At 41.0% G+C, this 17,946-nt stretch overlaps 3 non-coding genes across 3 annotated transcripts; all 3 read left to right on the forward strand.

The window, feature by feature from the left end:
* The first annotated feature begins 2,175 nt into the window (after nucleotides 1-2,175).
* On the forward strand, nucleotides 2,176-2,248 carry trnar-ccu (transfer RNA arginine (anticodon CCU)). Its single transcript has one exon. It is a non-coding gene; the product is annotated as a tRNA-Arg (tRNA).
* A 1,933-nt stretch (nucleotides 2,249-4,181) lies between these two features.
* On the forward strand, nucleotides 4,182-4,254 carry trnar-ccu (transfer RNA arginine (anticodon CCU)). The gene has a single exon. It is a non-coding gene; the product is annotated as a tRNA-Arg (tRNA).
* A 12,896-nt stretch (nucleotides 4,255-17,150) lies between these two features.
* On the forward strand, nucleotides 17,151-17,223 carry trnar-ccu (transfer RNA arginine (anticodon CCU)). Its single transcript has one exon. It is a non-coding gene; the product is annotated as a tRNA-Arg (tRNA).
* The last annotated feature ends 723 nt before the right edge of the window (nucleotides 17,224-17,946 follow it).

A 17,946-nucleotide genomic window follows, 5' to 3' on the forward strand; every position in this document is an offset into this window, starting at 1 on the left:
TGGTCCATGCATTTGTTACCTCTAGGTTGGACTACTGTAATTCCCTACTTTCAGGATGCCCCAGTAACTCCCTAAAGAGCCTGCAATTAATCCAAAATGCTGCAGCAAGAGTGCTGACTGGAACTAGCAAGAGAGATCATATTTCACCTTCACTAGCTTCTCTCCATTGGCTTCCAATTAAATGTAGAATAGAATTTAAAACCCTGCTTCTTACATATAAAGCTCTGAATGGTCAGGCTCCATCATATTTAGAAGACCTCATAGCACCATATCATCCCAGTAGACCACTTCGCTCTCAGAATGCAGGCCTACTTGTGGTTCCCAGAATTTCCAAAAGTAGAATGGGAGGTAGAGCCTTTAGCTATCAAGCTCCTCTCTTGTGGAACCAGCTCCCAGTTCAGATTCGGGAAGCAGACAGCCTCTCTACTTTTAAGTCTAGGCTTAAAACCTTCCTTTTTAATAAAGCATATTGTTAGTTATAGTTATGCTGCCATAGGCTTAGACTGCTGGGGGACCCTTTACAACCTTTTAGTAAAGTGAACCAGATACAGAAAATATATATTCACCTACTATACAATTCCAGATGCATATCAGCTTGGGAATGCAATTTTTGTATATTTCACATTCTTTTCTCTGCTCTTTCAAATGCTTTCCTCCATCTTACTATACTAACTGCTTTTATTGTCATTATTATGTTATCCAAATGGTTAGAGTCCAATCTGGCATGGTTGAAAGCAGAGTGGCGCAGCCGAAGTGTGATGGGCCCATAACCCAGAGGTCAATGGATCGAAACCATCCTTTGCTAACTGTGTTTTGTAAGCTGACTTAGGGCCTTTACAACCGTTTAGTAAAGTGAACCAGATACAGAAAGTACATATTCACCTACTGTACAATTCCAGATGCATATCATCTTGGGAATGCAATTTTTGTAGATTTCAAATTCCTTTCTCTGCTCTTTTAAATGCTTTCCTCCATCTTACTATACTAACTGCTTTTATTGTCATTATTGTGTTACCCAAAGGGTTCGGGTCAAATCTGGGGTACAATGCCAGTTTCATATCAGCATAGCAATCTAGTTTCTACATGTTTCACATCTTTTTCTTTGCACTTTTAAAAATTTCCCTTCTACTCACTATATCTACTGCATTTGGGGCCATTATTGTGTTACCCAAAGCCAACATGGAATGTCTCACATTATGCTCTGTTTAGGAAGCAACTGTTTGTTGGAAGAACTGATGAGTAAAGGTGTTTGTGATGCCCCAGCGGCCTAATGGATAAGGCACTGGTCTCCTAAGCCAGGGATTGTAGGTTCGTAGTCCCATCTGGGGTGGTTGACAGCAGAGTGGCGCAGCTGAAGCGTGCTGGGCCCATAACCCAGAGGTCGATGGATTGAAACCATCCTTTGCTAACTGTGTTTTGTAAGCTGACTTAGGGCCTTTACAACCTTTTAGTAAAGTAAACCAGATACAGAAAGTACATATTCACCTACTGTACAATTCCAGATGCATATCATCTTGGGAATGCAATTTTTGTATATTTCACATTCCTTTCTCTGCTCTTTTAAATGCTTTCCTCCATCTTACTTTACTAACTGCTTTAATTGTCATTATTATGTTACCCAAAGGGTTAGAGTCCAATCTGGCGTGGTTGAAAGCAGAGTTGCGCAGCGGAAGTGTGATGGGCCCATTAAGCAGAGGTCAATGGCTCGAAACCATCCTCTGCTAACTGTGTTTTGTAAGCTGACTTAGGGCCTTTACAACCTTTTAGTAAAGTGAACCAGATACAGAAAGTACATATTCACCTACTGTACAATTCCAGATGCATGTCATCTTGGGAATGCAAATTTTGTATATTTCAAATTCCTTTCTCTGCTCTTTTAAATGGTTTCTTCCATCTTACTATACTAACTGCTTTTATTGTCATTATTGTGTTACCCAAAGGGTTCGAGTCCAATCTGGGGTACAATGCCAGTTTCATATCAGCATTGGAAACTAGTTTCTACGTGTTTCACATCTTTTTCTTTGCACTTTTAAAAATGTCCCTTCTACTCACTATATCTACTGCATTTGGGGCCATTATTGTGTTACCCAAAGCCAACATGGCATGTCTCACATTATGCTCTGTATAGGAAGCATCTGTTTGTTGGAAGAACTGATGAGTAAAGGTGTTTGTGATGCCCCAGTGGCCTAATGGATAGGGCACTGGCCTCCTAAGCCAGGGATTGTGGGTTCGAGTCCCATCTGGGGTGGTTAAAAGCAGAGTGGTTGAAAATAGAATGGCGCAACGGAAGTGTGATGGGCCCATAACCCAAAGTTTGATGGATCGAAACCATCCGCTGCTAACTGTGTTTTGTAAGGTGATTTAGGGCCTTTACAACGTCTTAGTAAAATGAACCAGATACAGACAGTACATATTCACCTACTGTAATATTCCAGGTGCATATCAGCTTGGGAATGCAATTTTTGTATATTTCACATTCTTTTCTCTGCTCTTTTAAATGCTTTCCTCCATCTTACTATACTAACTGCTTTTATTGTCATTATTGTGTTACACAAAGGGTTCGAGTCCAATCTGGGGTACAATGCCAGTTTCATATCAGCATGGCAATCTAGTTTCTACGTGTTTCACATCTTTTTCTTTGCACTTTTAAAAATATCCCTTCCACTGTTATGCTGATGATACCCAGCTATATTTATCTATGGAACCAGATGAAAATAATCAGTTAATAAAGCTTCAAGCATGCCTACAAGACATAAAGGCCTGGATGTCCCACAATTTTTTACTTTTAAACTCAGACAAATCTGAAGTCATAGTATTTGGGCCCAAAAATCTCAGAGATATGATGTCCAACCATATTGTTACACTAGATGGCATAAGCCTGGCCTCCAGTACTACTGCAAGGAACCTTGGAGTTATGTTTGATCAGGATCTGTCCTTTAACTCACATTAAAAACAAATCTCTAGAACAGCCTTCTTCCACCTACGGAACATTGCCAAAATTAGGAGCATCCTGTCTCAAAGTGATGCCGAAAAACTGGTCCATGCATTTGTTACCTCTAGGTTGGACTACTGTAATTCCCTACTTTCAGGATGCCCCAGTAACTCCCTAAAGAGCCTGCAATTAATCCAAAATGCTGCAGCAAGAGTGCTGACTGGAACTAGCAAGAGAGATCATATTTCACCTTCACTAGCTTCTCTCCATTGGCTTCAAATTAAATGTAGAATAGAATTTAAAACCCTGCTTCTTACATATAAAGCTCTGAATGGTCAGGCTCCATCATATTTAGAAGACCTCATAGCACCATATCATCCCAGTAGACCACTTCGCTCTCAGAATGCAGGCCTACTTGTGGTTCCCAGAATTTCCAAAAGTAGAATGGGAGGTAGAGCCTTTAGCTATCAAGCTCCTCTCTTGTGGAACCAGCTCCCAGTTCAGATTCGGGAAGCAGACACCCTCTCTACTTTTAAGTCTAGGTTTAAAACCTTCCTTTTTAATAAAGCATATTGTTAGTTATAGTTATGCTGCCATAGGCTTAGACTGCTGGGGGACCCACCCCCCAATGCACTGAGCTCCTTTCCTCCTCTTGACCATCTCTCCTCTCCTCTCATCCCGCAATTGTCACCACTGTATGTCATTAACTCTGTGTGTTCTCTCCCGTAGTTGTCTTTGTCCTCCTCTGTCCCCTTCTCTCTGTCCCTTTCTGCAGGTGTCCCCCGGCTTTGAAGCTGTGTGTCTTCCAGCGTGAAGCTACTGGTCCTACCAATCTGCCCAAGTTTTGTTGTTGCTTTTTGTTGCTCTGTTCTTTTCCCTCTCCCCTTTCCACTCACCCCTACCGGTCGAGGCAGATGGCCGTCCACCCTGAGCCTGGTTCTGCTGGAGGTTTCTTCCGTTAAAGGGAGTTTTTCCTCTCCACTGTTGCCTATGGCTTGCTCCAGGGGGAATTGTTGGGTTCTATTTATATATCTTTTTAATCTTGACTTTATTCTGTAAAGTGCCCTGAGATGACTTTGTTGTGAATTGGCACTATATAAATAAAGTTGAATTGAATTGAACTCACTATATCTACTGCATTTGGGGCCATTATTGTGTTACCCAAAGCCAACATGGCATGTCTCACATTATGCTCTGTATAGGAAGCAACTGTTTGGTGGAAGAACTGATGAGTAAAGGTGTTTGTGATGCCCCAGTGGCCTAATGGATAAGGCACTGGCCTCCTAAGCCAGGGATTGTGGGTTCGAGTCCCAACTGGGGTGGTTAACAGCAGAGTGGTTGAAAGCAGAGTGGCGCAGCGGAAGCGTGTTGGGCCCATAACCCAGAGGTCGATGGATCGAAACCATCCTCTGCTAACTGTGTTTTGTAAGCTGACTTAGGGCCATTACAACCTTTTAGTAAAGTGAACCAGATACAGAAAGTACATATTCACCTACTGTACAATTCCAGATGCATATCATATTGGGAATGCAATTTTTGTATATTTCACATTCCTTTCTCTGCTCTTTTAAATGCTTTCCTCCATCTTACTATACTAACTGCTTTTATTGTGCGTGCTGGGCCCATAACCCAGAGGTCGATGGATCGAAACCATCTTCTGCTAACTGTGTTTTGTAAGCTGACTTAAGGCCTTTACAACCTTTTAGTAAAGTGAACCAGATACAGAAAATATATATTCACCTACTATACAATTCCAGATGCATATCAGCTTGGGAATGCAATTTTTGTATATTTCACATTCTTTTCTCTGCTCTTTCAAATGCTTTCCTCCATCTTACTATACTAACTGCTTTTATTGTCATTATTATGTTATCCAAATGGTTAGAGTCCAATCTGGCATGGTTGAAAGCAGAGTGGCGCAGCCGAAGTGTGATGGGCCCATAACCCAGAGGTCAATGGATCGAAACCATCCTTTGCTAACTGTGTTTTGTAAGCTGACTTAGGGCCTTTACAACCTTTTAGTAAAGTGAACCAGATACAGAAAATATATATTCACCTACTATATAATTCCAGATGCATATCAGCTTGGGAATGCAATTATTGTATATTTCACATTCTTTTCTCTGCTCTTTCAAATGCTTTCCTCCATCTTACTATAGTAACTGCTTTTATTGTCATTATTGTATAACCCAAAGGGTTCGAGTCCAATCTGGTGCGGTTCAAAGCAGAGTTGCGCAGCGGAAGCGTGCCGGGCCCATAACCCAGAGGTCGATGGATCGAAACCATCCTCTGCTAATTGTGTTTTGTAAGGTGATTTAGGGCCTTTACAACGTCTTACTAAAGTGAACCATATACAGACAGTACATATTCATCTACTGTACAATTCCAGATGCATATCAGCTTGGGAATGCAATTTTTGTATATTTCACATTCTTTTCTCTGCTCTTTCAAATGCTTTCCTCCATCATACTATACTAACTGCTTTTATTGTCATTATTGTGTTACCCAAAGGGTACGAGTCCCACCTGGGGTGGTTGACAGCAGAGTGGCGCAGCGGAAGCGTGCTGGGTCCATAACCCAGAGGTCGATGGATAGAAACCATCCTCTGCTAACTGTGTTTTGTAAGCTGACTTAGGGCCTTTACAACCTTTTAGTAAAGTGAACCAGATACAGAAAGTACATATTCACCTACTGTACAATTCCAGATGCATATCAGCTTGGGAATGCAATTTTTGTATATTTCACATTCTTTTCTCTGCTCTTTCAAATGCTTTCCTCCATCTTACTATACTAACTGCTTTTATTGTCATTATTGTGTTACCCAAAGGGTTCGAGTCCAATCTGGCGTGGTTGAAAGCAGAGTGGTTGAAAGCAGAGTGGTTGAAAGCAGAGTGGCGCAGCGGAAGCGTGCTGGGCCCATAACCCAGAGGTCGATGGATCGAAACCATCCTTTGCTAACTGTGTTTTGTAAGCTGACTTAGGGCCTTTACAACCTTTTAGTAAAGTGAACCAGATACAGAAAATATATATTCACCTACTATACAATTCCAGATGCATATCAGCTTGGGAATGCAATTATTGTATATTTCACATTCTTTTCTCTGCTCTTTCAAATGCTTTCCTCCATCTTACTATAGTAACTGCTTTTATTGTCATTATTGTATAACCCAAAGGGTTCGAGTCCAATCTGGTGCGGTTCAAAGCAGAGTTGCGCAGCGGAAGCGTGCCGGGCCCATAACCCAGAGGTCGATGGATCGAAACCATCCTCTGCTAATTGTGTTTTGTAAGGTGATTTAGGGCCTTTACAACGTCTTACTAAAGTGAACCATATACAGACAGTACATATTCATCTACTGTACAATTCCAGATGCATATCAGCTTGGGAATGCAATTTTTGTATATTTCACATTCTTTTCTCTGCTCTTTCAAATGCTTTCCTCCATCATACTATACTAACTGCTTTTATTGTCATTATTGTGTTACCCAAAGGGTACGAGTCCCACCTGGGGTGGTTGACAGCAGAGTGGCGCAGCGGAAGCGTGCTGGGTCCATAACCCAGAGGTCGATGGATAGAAACCATCCTCTGCTAACTGTGTTTTGTAAGCTGACTTAGGGCCTTTACAACCTTTTAGTAAAGTGAACCAGATACAGAAAGTACATATTCACCTACTGTACAATTCCAGATGCATATCAGCTTGGGAATGCAATTTTTGTATATTTCACATTCTTTTCTCTGCTCTTTCAAATGCTTTCCTCCATCTTACTATACTAACTGCTTTTATTGTCATTATTGTGTTACCCAAAGGGTTCGAGTCCCATCTGGCGTGGTTGAAAGCAGAGTGGTTGAAAGCAGAGTGGCGCAGCGGAAGCGTGCTGGGCCCATAACCCAGAGGTCGATGGATCGAAACCATCCTCTGCTAACTGTGTTTTGTAAGCTGACTTAGGGCCTTTACAACCTTTTAGTAAAGTGAACCAGATACAGAAAATACATATTCACCTACTGTACAATTCCAGATGCATATCAGCTTGGGAATGCAATTTTTGTATATTTCACATTCTTTTCTCTGCTCTTTCAAATGCTTTCCTCCATCTTACTATACTAACTGCTTTTATTGTCATTATTGTGTTACCCAAAGGGTTCGAGTCCAATCTGGGGTACAATGCCAGTTTCATATCAGCATGGCAATCTAGTTTCTACGTGTTTCACATCGTTTCCCTCCTACTCACTATATCTACTGCATTTGGGGCCATTATTGTGTTACCCAAAGCCAACATGGCATGTCTCACATTATGCTCTGTATAGGAAGCAACTGTTTGTTCCAAGAACTGATGAGTAAAGGTGTTTGTGATGCCCCAGTGGCCTAATGGATAATGCACTGGCCTTCTAAACCAGGGATTGTGGGTTCGAGTCCCAACTGGGGTGGTTAAAAGCAGAGTGGTTGAAAGCAGAGTGGCGCAGCCGAAGTGTGATGGGCCCATAACCCAGAGGTCAATGGATCGAAACCATCCTTTGCTAACTGTGTTTTGTAAGCTGACTTAGGGCCTTTACAACCTTTTAGTAAAGTGAACCAGATACAGAAAGTACATATTCACCTACTGTACAATTCCAGATGCATGTCATCTTGGGAATGCAATTTTTGTATATTTCAAATTCCTTTCTCTGCTCTTTTAAATGCTTTCCTCCATCTTACTATACTAACTGCTTTTATTGTGCGTGCTGGGCCCATAACCCAGAGGTCGATGGATCGAAACCATCCTCTGCTAACTGTGTTTTGTAAGCTGACTTAAGGCCTTTTCAACCTTTTAGTAAAGTGAACCAGATACAGAAAATATATATTCACCTACTATACAATTCCAGATGCATATCAGCTTGGGAATGCAATTTTTGTATATTTCACATTCTTTTCTCTGCTCTTTCAAATGCTTTCCTCCATCTTACTATACTAACTGCTTTTATTGTCATTATTATGTTATCCAAATGGTTAGAGTCCAGTCTGGCATGGTTGAAAGCAGAGTGGCGCAGCCGAAGTGTGATGGGCCCATAACCCAGAGGTCAATGGATCGAAACCATCCTTTGCTAACTGTGTTTTGTAAGCTGACTTAGGGCCTTTACAACCTTTTAGTAAAGTGAACCAGATACAGAAAGTACATATTCACCTACTGTACAATTCCAGATGCATATCATCTTGGGAATGCAATTTTTTTATATTTCAAATTCCTTTCTCTGCTCTTTTAAATGCTTTCCTCCATCTTACTATACTAACTGCTTTTATTGTCATTATTGTGTTACCCAAAGGGTTCGAGTCCAATCTGGGGTACAATGCCAGTTTCATATCAGCATGGCAATCTAGTTTCTACGTGTTTCACATCGTTTCCCTCCTACTCACTATATCTACTGCATTTGGGGCCATTATTGTGTTACCCAAAGCCAACATGGCATGTCTCACATTATGCTCTGTATAGGAAGCAACTGTTTGTTCCAAGAACTGATGAGTAAAGGTGTTTGTGATGCCCCAGTGGCCTAATGGATAATGCACTGGCCTCCTAAACCAGGGATTGTGGGTTCGAGTCCCAACTGCGGTGGTTAACAGCAGAGTGGTTGAAAGCAGAGTGGCGCAGCGGAAGCGTGCTGGGCCCATAACCCAGAGGTCGATGGATCGAAACCATCCTCTGCTAACTGTGTTTTGTAAGCTGACTTAGGGCCATTACAACCTTTTAGTAAAGTGAACCAGATACAGAAAGTACATATTCACCTACTGTACAATTCCAGATGCATATCATATTGGGAATGCAATTTTTGTATATTTCACATTCCTTTCTCTGCTCTTTTAAATGCTTTCCTCCATCTTACTATACTAACTGCTTTTATTGTGCGTGCTGGGCCCATAACCCAGAGGTCGATGGATCGAAACCATCTTCTGCTAACTGTGTTTTGTAAGCTGACTTAAGGCCTTTACAACCTTTTAGTAAAGTGAACCAGATACAGAAAATATATATTCACCTACTATACAATTCCAGATGCATATCAGCTTGGGAATGCAATTTTTGTATATTTCACATTCTTTTCTCTGCTCTTTCAAATGCTTTCCTCCATCTTACTATACTAACTGCTTTTATTGTCATTATTATGTTATCCAAATGGTTAGAGTCCAATCTGGCATGGTTGAAAGCAGAGTGGCACAGCCGAAGTGTGATGGGCCCATAACCCAGAGGTCAATGGATCGAAACCATCCTTTGCTAACTGTGTTTTGTAAGCTGACTTAGGGCCTTTACAACCTTTTAGTAAAGTGAACCAGATACAGAAAGTACATATTCACCTACTGTACAATTCCAGATGCATATCATCTTGGGAATGCAATTTTTGTATATTTCAAATTCCTTTCTCTGCTCTTTTAAAGGCTTTCCTCCATCTTACTATACTAACTGCTTTTATTGTCATTATTGTGTTACCCAAAGGGTTCGGGTCAAATCTGGGGTACAATGCCAGTTTCATATCAGCATAGCAATCTAGTTTCTACATGTTTCACATCTTTTTCTTTGCACTTTTAAAAATTTCCCTTCTACTCACTATATCTACTGCATTTGGGGCCATTATTGTGTTACCCAAAGCCAACATGGCATGTCTCACATTATGCTCTGTTTAGGAAGCAACTGTTTGTTGGAAGAACTGATGAGTAAAGGTGTTTGTGATGCCCCAGCGGCCTAATGGATAAGGCACTGGCCTCCTAAGCCAGGGATTGTAGGTTCGTAGTCCCATCTGGGGTGGTTGACAGCAGAGTGGCGCAGCGGAAGCGTGCTGGGCCCATAACCCAGAGGTCGATGGATTGAAACCAAGCTTTGCTAACTGTGTTTTGTAAGCTGACTTAGGGCCTTTACAACCTTTTAGTAAAGTAAACCAGATACAGAAAGTACATATTCACCTACTGTACAATTCCAGATGCATATCATCTTGGGAATGCAATTTTTGTATATTTCACATTCCTTTCTCTGCTCTTTTAAATGCTTTCCTCCATCTTACTTTACTAACTGCTTTAATTGTCATTATTATGTTACCCAAAGAGTTAGAGTCCAATCTGGCGTGGTTGAAAGCAGAGTTGCGCAGCGGAAGTGTGATGGGCCCATTAAGCAGAGGTCGATGGCTCGAAACCATCCTCTGCTAACTGTGTTTTGTAAGCTGACTTAGGGCCTTTACAACCTTTTAGTAAAGTGAACCAGATACAGAAAGTACATATTCACCTACTGTACAATTCCAGATGCATATCATCTTGGGAATGCAATTTTTGTATATTTCAAATTCCTTTCTCTGCTCTTTTAAATGGTTTCTTCCATCTTACTATACTAACTGCTTTTATTGTCATTATTGTGTTACCCAAAGGGTTCGAGTCCTATCTGAGGTACAATGCCAGTTTCATATCAGCATTGGAAACTAGTTTCTACGTGTTTCACATCTTTTTCTTTGCACTTTTAAAAATGTCCCTTCTACTCACTATATCTACTGCATTTGGGGCCATTATTGTGTTACCCAAAGCCAACATGGCATGTCTCACATTATGCTCTGTATAGGAAGCATCTGTTTGTTGGAAGAACTGATGAGTAAAGGTGTTTGTGATGCCCCAGTGGCCTAATGGATAATTCACTGGCCTCCTAAGCCAGGGATTGTGGGTTCGAGTCCCATCCGGGGTGGTTAACAGCAGAGTGGCGCAGAGGAAGCGTGCTGGGCCCATAACCCAGAGGTCGATGGATCGCAACCATCCTCTGCTAACTGTGTTTTGTAAGCTGACTTAGGGCCTTTACAACCTTTTAGTAAAGTGAACCAGATACAGAAAGTACATATTCACCTACTGTACAATTCCAGATGCATATCATCTTGGGAATGCAATTTTTGTATATTTCAAATTCCTTTCTCTGCTCTTTTAAAGGCTTTCCTCCATCTTACTATACTAACTGCTTTTATTGTCATTATTGTGTTACCCAAAGGGTTCGGGTCAAATCTGGGGTACAATGCCAGTTTCATATCAGCATAGCAATCTAGTTTCTACATGTTTCACATCTTTTTCTTTGCACTTTTAAAAATTTCCCTTCTACTCACTATATCTACTGCATTTGGGGCCATTATTGTGTTACCCAAAGCCAACATGGCATGTCTCACATTATGCTCTGTTTAGGAAGCAACTGTTTGTTGGAAGAACTGATGAGTAAAGGTGTTTGTGATGCCCCAGCGGCCTAATGGATAAGGCACTGGCCTCCTAAGCCAGGGATTGTAGGTTCGTAGTCCCATCTGGGGTGGTTGACAGCAGAGTGGCGCAGCGGAAGCGTGCTGGGCCCATAACCCAGAGGTCGATGGATTGAAACCAAGCTTTGCTAACTGTGTTTTGTAAGCTGACTTAGGGCCTTTACAACCTTTTAGTAAAGTAAACCAGATACAGAAAGTACATATTCACCTACTGTACAATTCCAGATGCATATCATCTTGGGAATGCAATTTTTGTATATTTCACATTCCTTTCTCTGCTCTTTTAAATGCTTTCCTCCATCTTACTTTACTAACTGCTTTAATTGTCATTATTATGTTACCCAAAGAGTTAGAGTCCAATCTGGCGTGGTTGAAAGCAGAGTTGCGCAGCGGAAGTGTGATGGGCCCATTAAGCAGAGGTCGATGGCTCGAAACCATCCTCTGCTAACTGTGTTTTGTAAGCTGACTTAGGGCCTTTACAACCTTTTAGTAAAGTGAACCAGATACAGAAAGTACATATTCACCTACTGTACAATTCCAGATGCATATCATCTTGGGAATGCAATTTTTGTATATTTCAAATTCCTTTCTCTGCTCTTTTAAATGGTTTCTTCCATCTTACTATACTAACTGCTTTTATTGTCATTATTGTGTTACCCAAAGGGTTCGAGTCCTATCTGAGGTACAATGCCAGTTTCATATCAGCATTGGAAACTAGTTTCTACGTGTTTCACATCTTTTTCTTTGCACTTTTAAAAATGTCCCTTCTACTCACTATATCTACTGCATTTGGGGCCATTATTGTGTTACCCAAAGCCAACATGGCATGTCTCACATTATGCTCTGTATAGGAAGCATCTGTTTGTTGGAAGAACTGATGAGTAAAGGTGTTTGTGATGCCCCAGTGGCCTAATGGATAATTCACTGGCCTCCTAAGCCAGGGATTGTGGGTTCGAGTCCCATCCGGGGTGGTTAACAGCAGAGTGGCGCAGAGGAAGCGTGCTGGGCCCATAACCCAGAGGTCGATGGATCGCAACCATCCTCTGCTAACTGTGTTTTGTAAGCTGACTTAGGGCCATTACAACCTTTTAGTAAAGTGAACCAGATACAGAAAGTACATATTCACCTACTGTACAATTCCAGATGCATATCATCTTGGGAATCGAAATTTTGTATATTTCACATTCCTTTCTCTGCTCTTTTAAATGCTTTCCTCCATCTTACTATACTAACTGCTTTTATTGTGCGTGCTGGGCCCATAACCCAGAGGTCGATGGATCGAAACCATCTTCTGCTAACTGTGTTTTGTAAGCTGACTTAAGGCCTTTACAACCTTTTAGTAAAGTGAACCAGATACAGAAAATATATATTCACCTACTATACAATTCCAGATGCATATCAGCTTGGGAATGCAATTATTGTATATTTCACATTCTTTTCTCTGCTCTTTCAAATGCTTTCCTCCATCTTACTATAGTAACTGCTTTTATTGTCATTATTGTATAACCCAAAGGGTTCGAGTCCAATCTGGTGCGGTTCAAAGCAGAGTTGCGCAGCGGAAGCGTGCTGGGCCCATAACCCAGAGGTCGATGGATCGAAACCATCCTCTGCTAATTGTGTTTTGTAAGGTGATTTAGGGCCTTTACAACGTCTTACTAAAGTGAACCATATACAGACAGTACATATTCATCTACTGTACAATTCCAGATGCATATCAGCTTGGGAATGCAATTTTTGTATATTTCACATTCTTTTCTCTGCTCTTTCAAATGCTTTCCTCCATCATACTATACTAACTGCTTTTATTGTCATTATTGTGTTACCCAAAGGGTACGAGTCCCACCTGGGGTGGTTGACAGCAGAGTGGCGCAGCGGAAGCGTGCTGGGCCCATAACCCAGAGGTCGATGGATCGAAACCATCCTCTGCTAACTGTGTTTTGTAAGCTGACTTAGGGCCTTTACAACCTTTTAGTAAAGTGAACCAGATACAGAAAGTACATATTCACCTACTGTACAATTCCAGATGCATATCAGCTTGGGAATGCAATTTTTGTATATTTCACATTCTTTTCTCTGCTCTTTCAAATGCTTTCCTCCATCTTACTATACTAACTGCTTTTATTGTCATTATTGTGTTACCCAAAGGGTTCGAGTCCCATCTGGCGTGGTTGAAAGCAGAGTGGTTGAAAGCAGAGTGGCGCAGCGGAAGCGTGCTGGGCCCATAACCCAGAGGTCGATGGATCGAAACCATCCTCTGCTAACTGTGTTTTGTAAGCTGACTTAGGGCCTTTACAACCTTTTAGTAAAGTGAACCAGATACAGAAAATACATATTCACCTACTGTACAATTCCAGATGCATATCAGCTTGGGAATGCAATTTTTGTATATTTCACATTCTATTCTCTGCTCTTTCAAATGCTTTCCTCCATCTTACTATACTAACTGCTTTTATTGTCATTATTGTGTTACCCAAAGGGTTCGAGTCCAATCTGGGGTACAATGCCAGTTTCATATCAGCATGGCAATCTAGTTTCTACGTGTTTCACATCGTTTCCCTCCTACTCACTATATCTACTGCATTTGGGGCCATTATTGTGTTACCCAAAGCCAACATGGCATGTCTCACATTATGCTCTGTATAGGAAGCAACTGTTTGTTCCAAGAACTGATGAGTAAAGGTGTTTGTGATGCCCCAGTGGCCTAATGGATAATGCACTGGCCTTCTAAACCAGGGATTGTGGGTTCGAGTCCCAACTGGGGTGGTTAACAGCAGAGTGGTTGAAAGCAGAGTGGCGCAGCCGAAGTGTGATGGGCCCATAACCCAGAGGTCAATGGATCGAAACCATCCTTTGCTAACTGTGTTTTGTAAGCTGACTTAGGGCCTTTACAACCTTTTAGTAAAGTGAACCAGATACAGAAAGTACATATTCACCTACTGTACAATTCCAGATGCATGTCATCTTGGGAATGCAATTTTTGTATATTTCAAATTCCTTTCTCTGCTCTTTTAAATGCTTTCCTCCATCTTACTATACTAACTGCTTTTATTGTGCGTGCTGGGCCCATAACCCAGAGGTCGATGGATCGAAACCATCCTCTGCTAACTGTGTTTTGTAAGCTGACTTAAGGCCTTTTCAACCTTTTAGTAAAGTGAACCAGATACAGAAAATATATATTCACCTACTATACAATTCCAGATGCATATCAGCTTGGGAATGCAATTTTTGTATATTTCACATTCTTTTCTCTGCTCTTTCAAATGCTTTCCTCCATCTTACTATACTAACTGCTTTTATTGTCATTATTATGTTATCCAAATGGTTAGAGTCCAGTCTGGCATGGTTGAAAGCAGAGTGGCGCAGCCGAAGTGTGATGGGCCCATAACCCAGAGGTCAATGGATCGAAACCATCCTTTGCTAACTGTGTTTTGTAAGCTGACTTAGGGCCTTTACAACCTTTTAGTAAAGTAAACCAGATACAGAAAGTACATATTCACCTACTGTACAATTCCAGATGCATATCATCTTGGGAATGCAATTTTTGTATATTTCACATTCCTTTCTCTGCTCTTTTAAATGCTTTCCTCCATCTTACTTTACTAACTGCTTTAATTGTCATTATTATGTTACCCAAAGAGTTAGAGTCCAATCTGGCGTGGTTGAAAGCAGAGTTGCGCAGCGGAAGTGTGATGGGCCCATTAAGCAGAGGTCGATGGCTCGAAACCATCCTCTGCTAACTGTGTTTTGTAAGCTGACTTAGGGCCTTTACAACCTTTTAGTAAAGTGAACCAGATACAGAAAGTACATATTCACCTACTGTACAATTCCAGATGCATATCATCTTGGGAATGCAATTTTTGTATATTTCAAATTCCTTTCTCTGCTCTTTTAAATGGTTTCTTCCATCTTACTATACTAACTGCTTTTATTGTCATTATTGTGTTACCCAAAGGGTTCGAGTCCTATCTGAGGTACAATGCCAGTTTCATATCAGCATTGGAAACTAGTTTCTACGTGTTTCACATCTTTTTCTTTGCACTTTTAAAAATGTCCCTTCTACTCACTATATCTACTGCATTTGGGGCCATTATTGTGTTACCCAAAGCCAACATGGCATGTCTCACATTATGCTCTGTATAGGAAGCATCTGTTTGTTGGAAGAACTGATGAGTAAAGGTGTTTGTGATGCCCCAGTGGCCTAATGGATAATGCACTGGCCTCCTAAGCCAGGGATTGTGGGTTCGAGTCCCATCTGGGGTGGTTAACAGCAGAGTGGCGCAGCGGAAGCGTGCTGGGCCCATAACCCAGAGGTCGATGGATCGAAACCATCCTCTGCTAACTGTGTTTTGTAAGCTGAATTAGGGCCATTAAAACCTTTTAGTAAAGTGAACCAGATACAGAAAGTACATATTCACCTACTGTACAATTCCAGATGCATATCATCTTGGGAATGCAATTTTTGTATATTTCACATTCCTTTCTCTGCTCTTTTAAATGCTTTCCTCCATCTTACTATACTAACTGCTTTTATTGTGCGTGCTGGGCCCATAACCCAGAGGTCGATGGATCGAAACCATCTTCTGCTAACTGTGTTTTGTAAGCTGACTTAAGGCCTTTACAACCTTTTAGTAAAGTGAACCAGATACAGAAAATATATATTCACCTACTATACAATTCCAGATGCATATCAGCTTGGGAATGCAATTATTGTATATTTCACATTCTTTTCTCTGCTCATTCAAATGCTTTCCTCCATCTTACTATAGTAACTGCTTTTATTGTCATTATTGTATAACCCAAAGGGTTCGAGTCCAATCTGGTGTGGTTCAAAGCAGAGTGGCGCAGCGGAAGCGTGCCGGGCCCATAACCCAGAGGTCGATGGATCGAAACCATCCTCTGCTAATTGTGTTTTGTAATGTGATTTAGGGCCTTTACAACGTCTTACTAAAGTGAACCATATACAGACAGTACATATTCATCTACTGTACAATTCCAGATGCATATCAGCTTGGGAATGCAATTTTTGTATATTTCACATTCTTTTCTCTGCTCTTTCAAATGCTTTCCTCCATCTTACTATACTAACTGCTTTTATTGTCATTATTGTGTTACCCAAAGGGTACGAGTCCCACCTGGGGTGGTTGACAGCAGAGTGGCGCAGCGGAAGCGTGCTGGGCCCATAACCCAGAGGTCGATGGATTGAAACCATCCTTTGCTAACTGTGTTTTGTAAGCTGACTTAGGGCCTTTACAACCTTTTAGTAAAGTAAACCAGATACAGAAAGTACATATTCACCTACTGTACAATTCCAGATGCATATCATCTTGGGAATGCAATTTTTGTATATTTCACATTCCTTTCTCTGCTCTTTTAAATGCTTTCCTCCATCTTACTTTACTAACTGCTTTAATTGTCATTATTATGTTACCCAAAGGGTTAGAGTCCAATCTGGCGTGGTTGAAAGCAGAGTTGCGCAGCGGAAGTGTGATGGGCCCATTAAGCAGAGGTCGATGGCTCGAAACCATCCTCTGCTAACTGTGTTTTGTAAGCTGACTTAGGGCCTTTACAACCTTTTAGTAAAGTGAACCAGATACAGAAAGTACATATTCACCTACTGTACAATTCCAGATGCATATCATCTTGGGAATGCAAATTTTGTATATTTCAAATTCCTTTCTCTGCTCTTTTAAATGGTTTCTTCCATCTTACTATACTAACTGCTTTTATTGTCATTATTGTGTTACCCAAAGGGTTCGAGTCCAATCTGGGGTACAATGCCAGTTTCATATCAGCATTGGAAACTAGTTTCTACGTGTTTCACATCTTTTTCTTTGCACTTTTAAAAATGTCCCTTCTACTCACTATATCTACTGCATTTGGGGCCATTATTGTGTTACCCAAAGCCAACATGGCATGTCTCACATTATGCTCTGTATAGGAAGCATCTGTTTGTTGGAAGAACTGATGAGTAAAGGTGTTTGTGATGCCCCAGTGGCCTAATGGATAGGGCACTGGCCTCCTAAGCCAGGGATTGTGGGTTCAAGTCCCATCTGGGGTGGTTAAAAGCAGAGTGTTTGAAAACAGAATGGCGCAACGGAAGTGTGATGGGCCCATAACCCAAAGTTTGATGGATCGAAACCATCCGCTGCTAACTGTGTTTTGTAAGGTGATTTAGGGCCTTTACAACGTCTTAGTAAAATGAACCAGATACAGACAGTACATATTCACCCACTGTAATATTCCAGATGCATATCAGCTTGGGAATGCAATTTTTGTATATTTCACATTCTTTTCTCTGCTCTTTTAAATGCTTTCCTCCATCTTACTATACTAACTGCTTTTATTGTCATTATTGTGTTACACAAAGGGTTCGAGTCCAATCTGGGGTACAATGCCAGTTTCATATCAGCATGGCAATCTAGTTTCTACGTGTTTCACATCTTTTTCTTTGCACTTTTAAAAATATCCCTTCCACTGTTATGCTGATGATACCCAGCTATATTTATCTATGGAACCAGATGAAAATAATCAGTTAATAAAGCTTCAAGCATGCCTACAAGACATAAAGGCCTGGATGTCCCACAATTTTTTACTTTTAAACTCAGACAAAACTGAAGTCATAGTATTTGGGCCCAAAAATCTCAGAGATATGATGTCCAACCATATTGTTAAACTAGATGGCATAAGCCTGGCCTCCAGTACTACTGCAAGGAACCTTGGAGTTATGTTTGATCAGGATCTGTCCTTTAACTCACATTAAAAACAAATCTCTAGAACAGCC

The sequence above is a fragment of the Channa argus genome, unplaced genomic scaffold, assembly GCF_033026475.1.
Source record: "Channa argus isolate prfri unplaced genomic scaffold, Channa argus male v1.0 Contig053, whole genome shotgun sequence".
NCBI classification, from domain to species: Eukaryota; Metazoa; Chordata; class Actinopteri; order Anabantiformes; family Channidae; genus Channa; species Channa argus.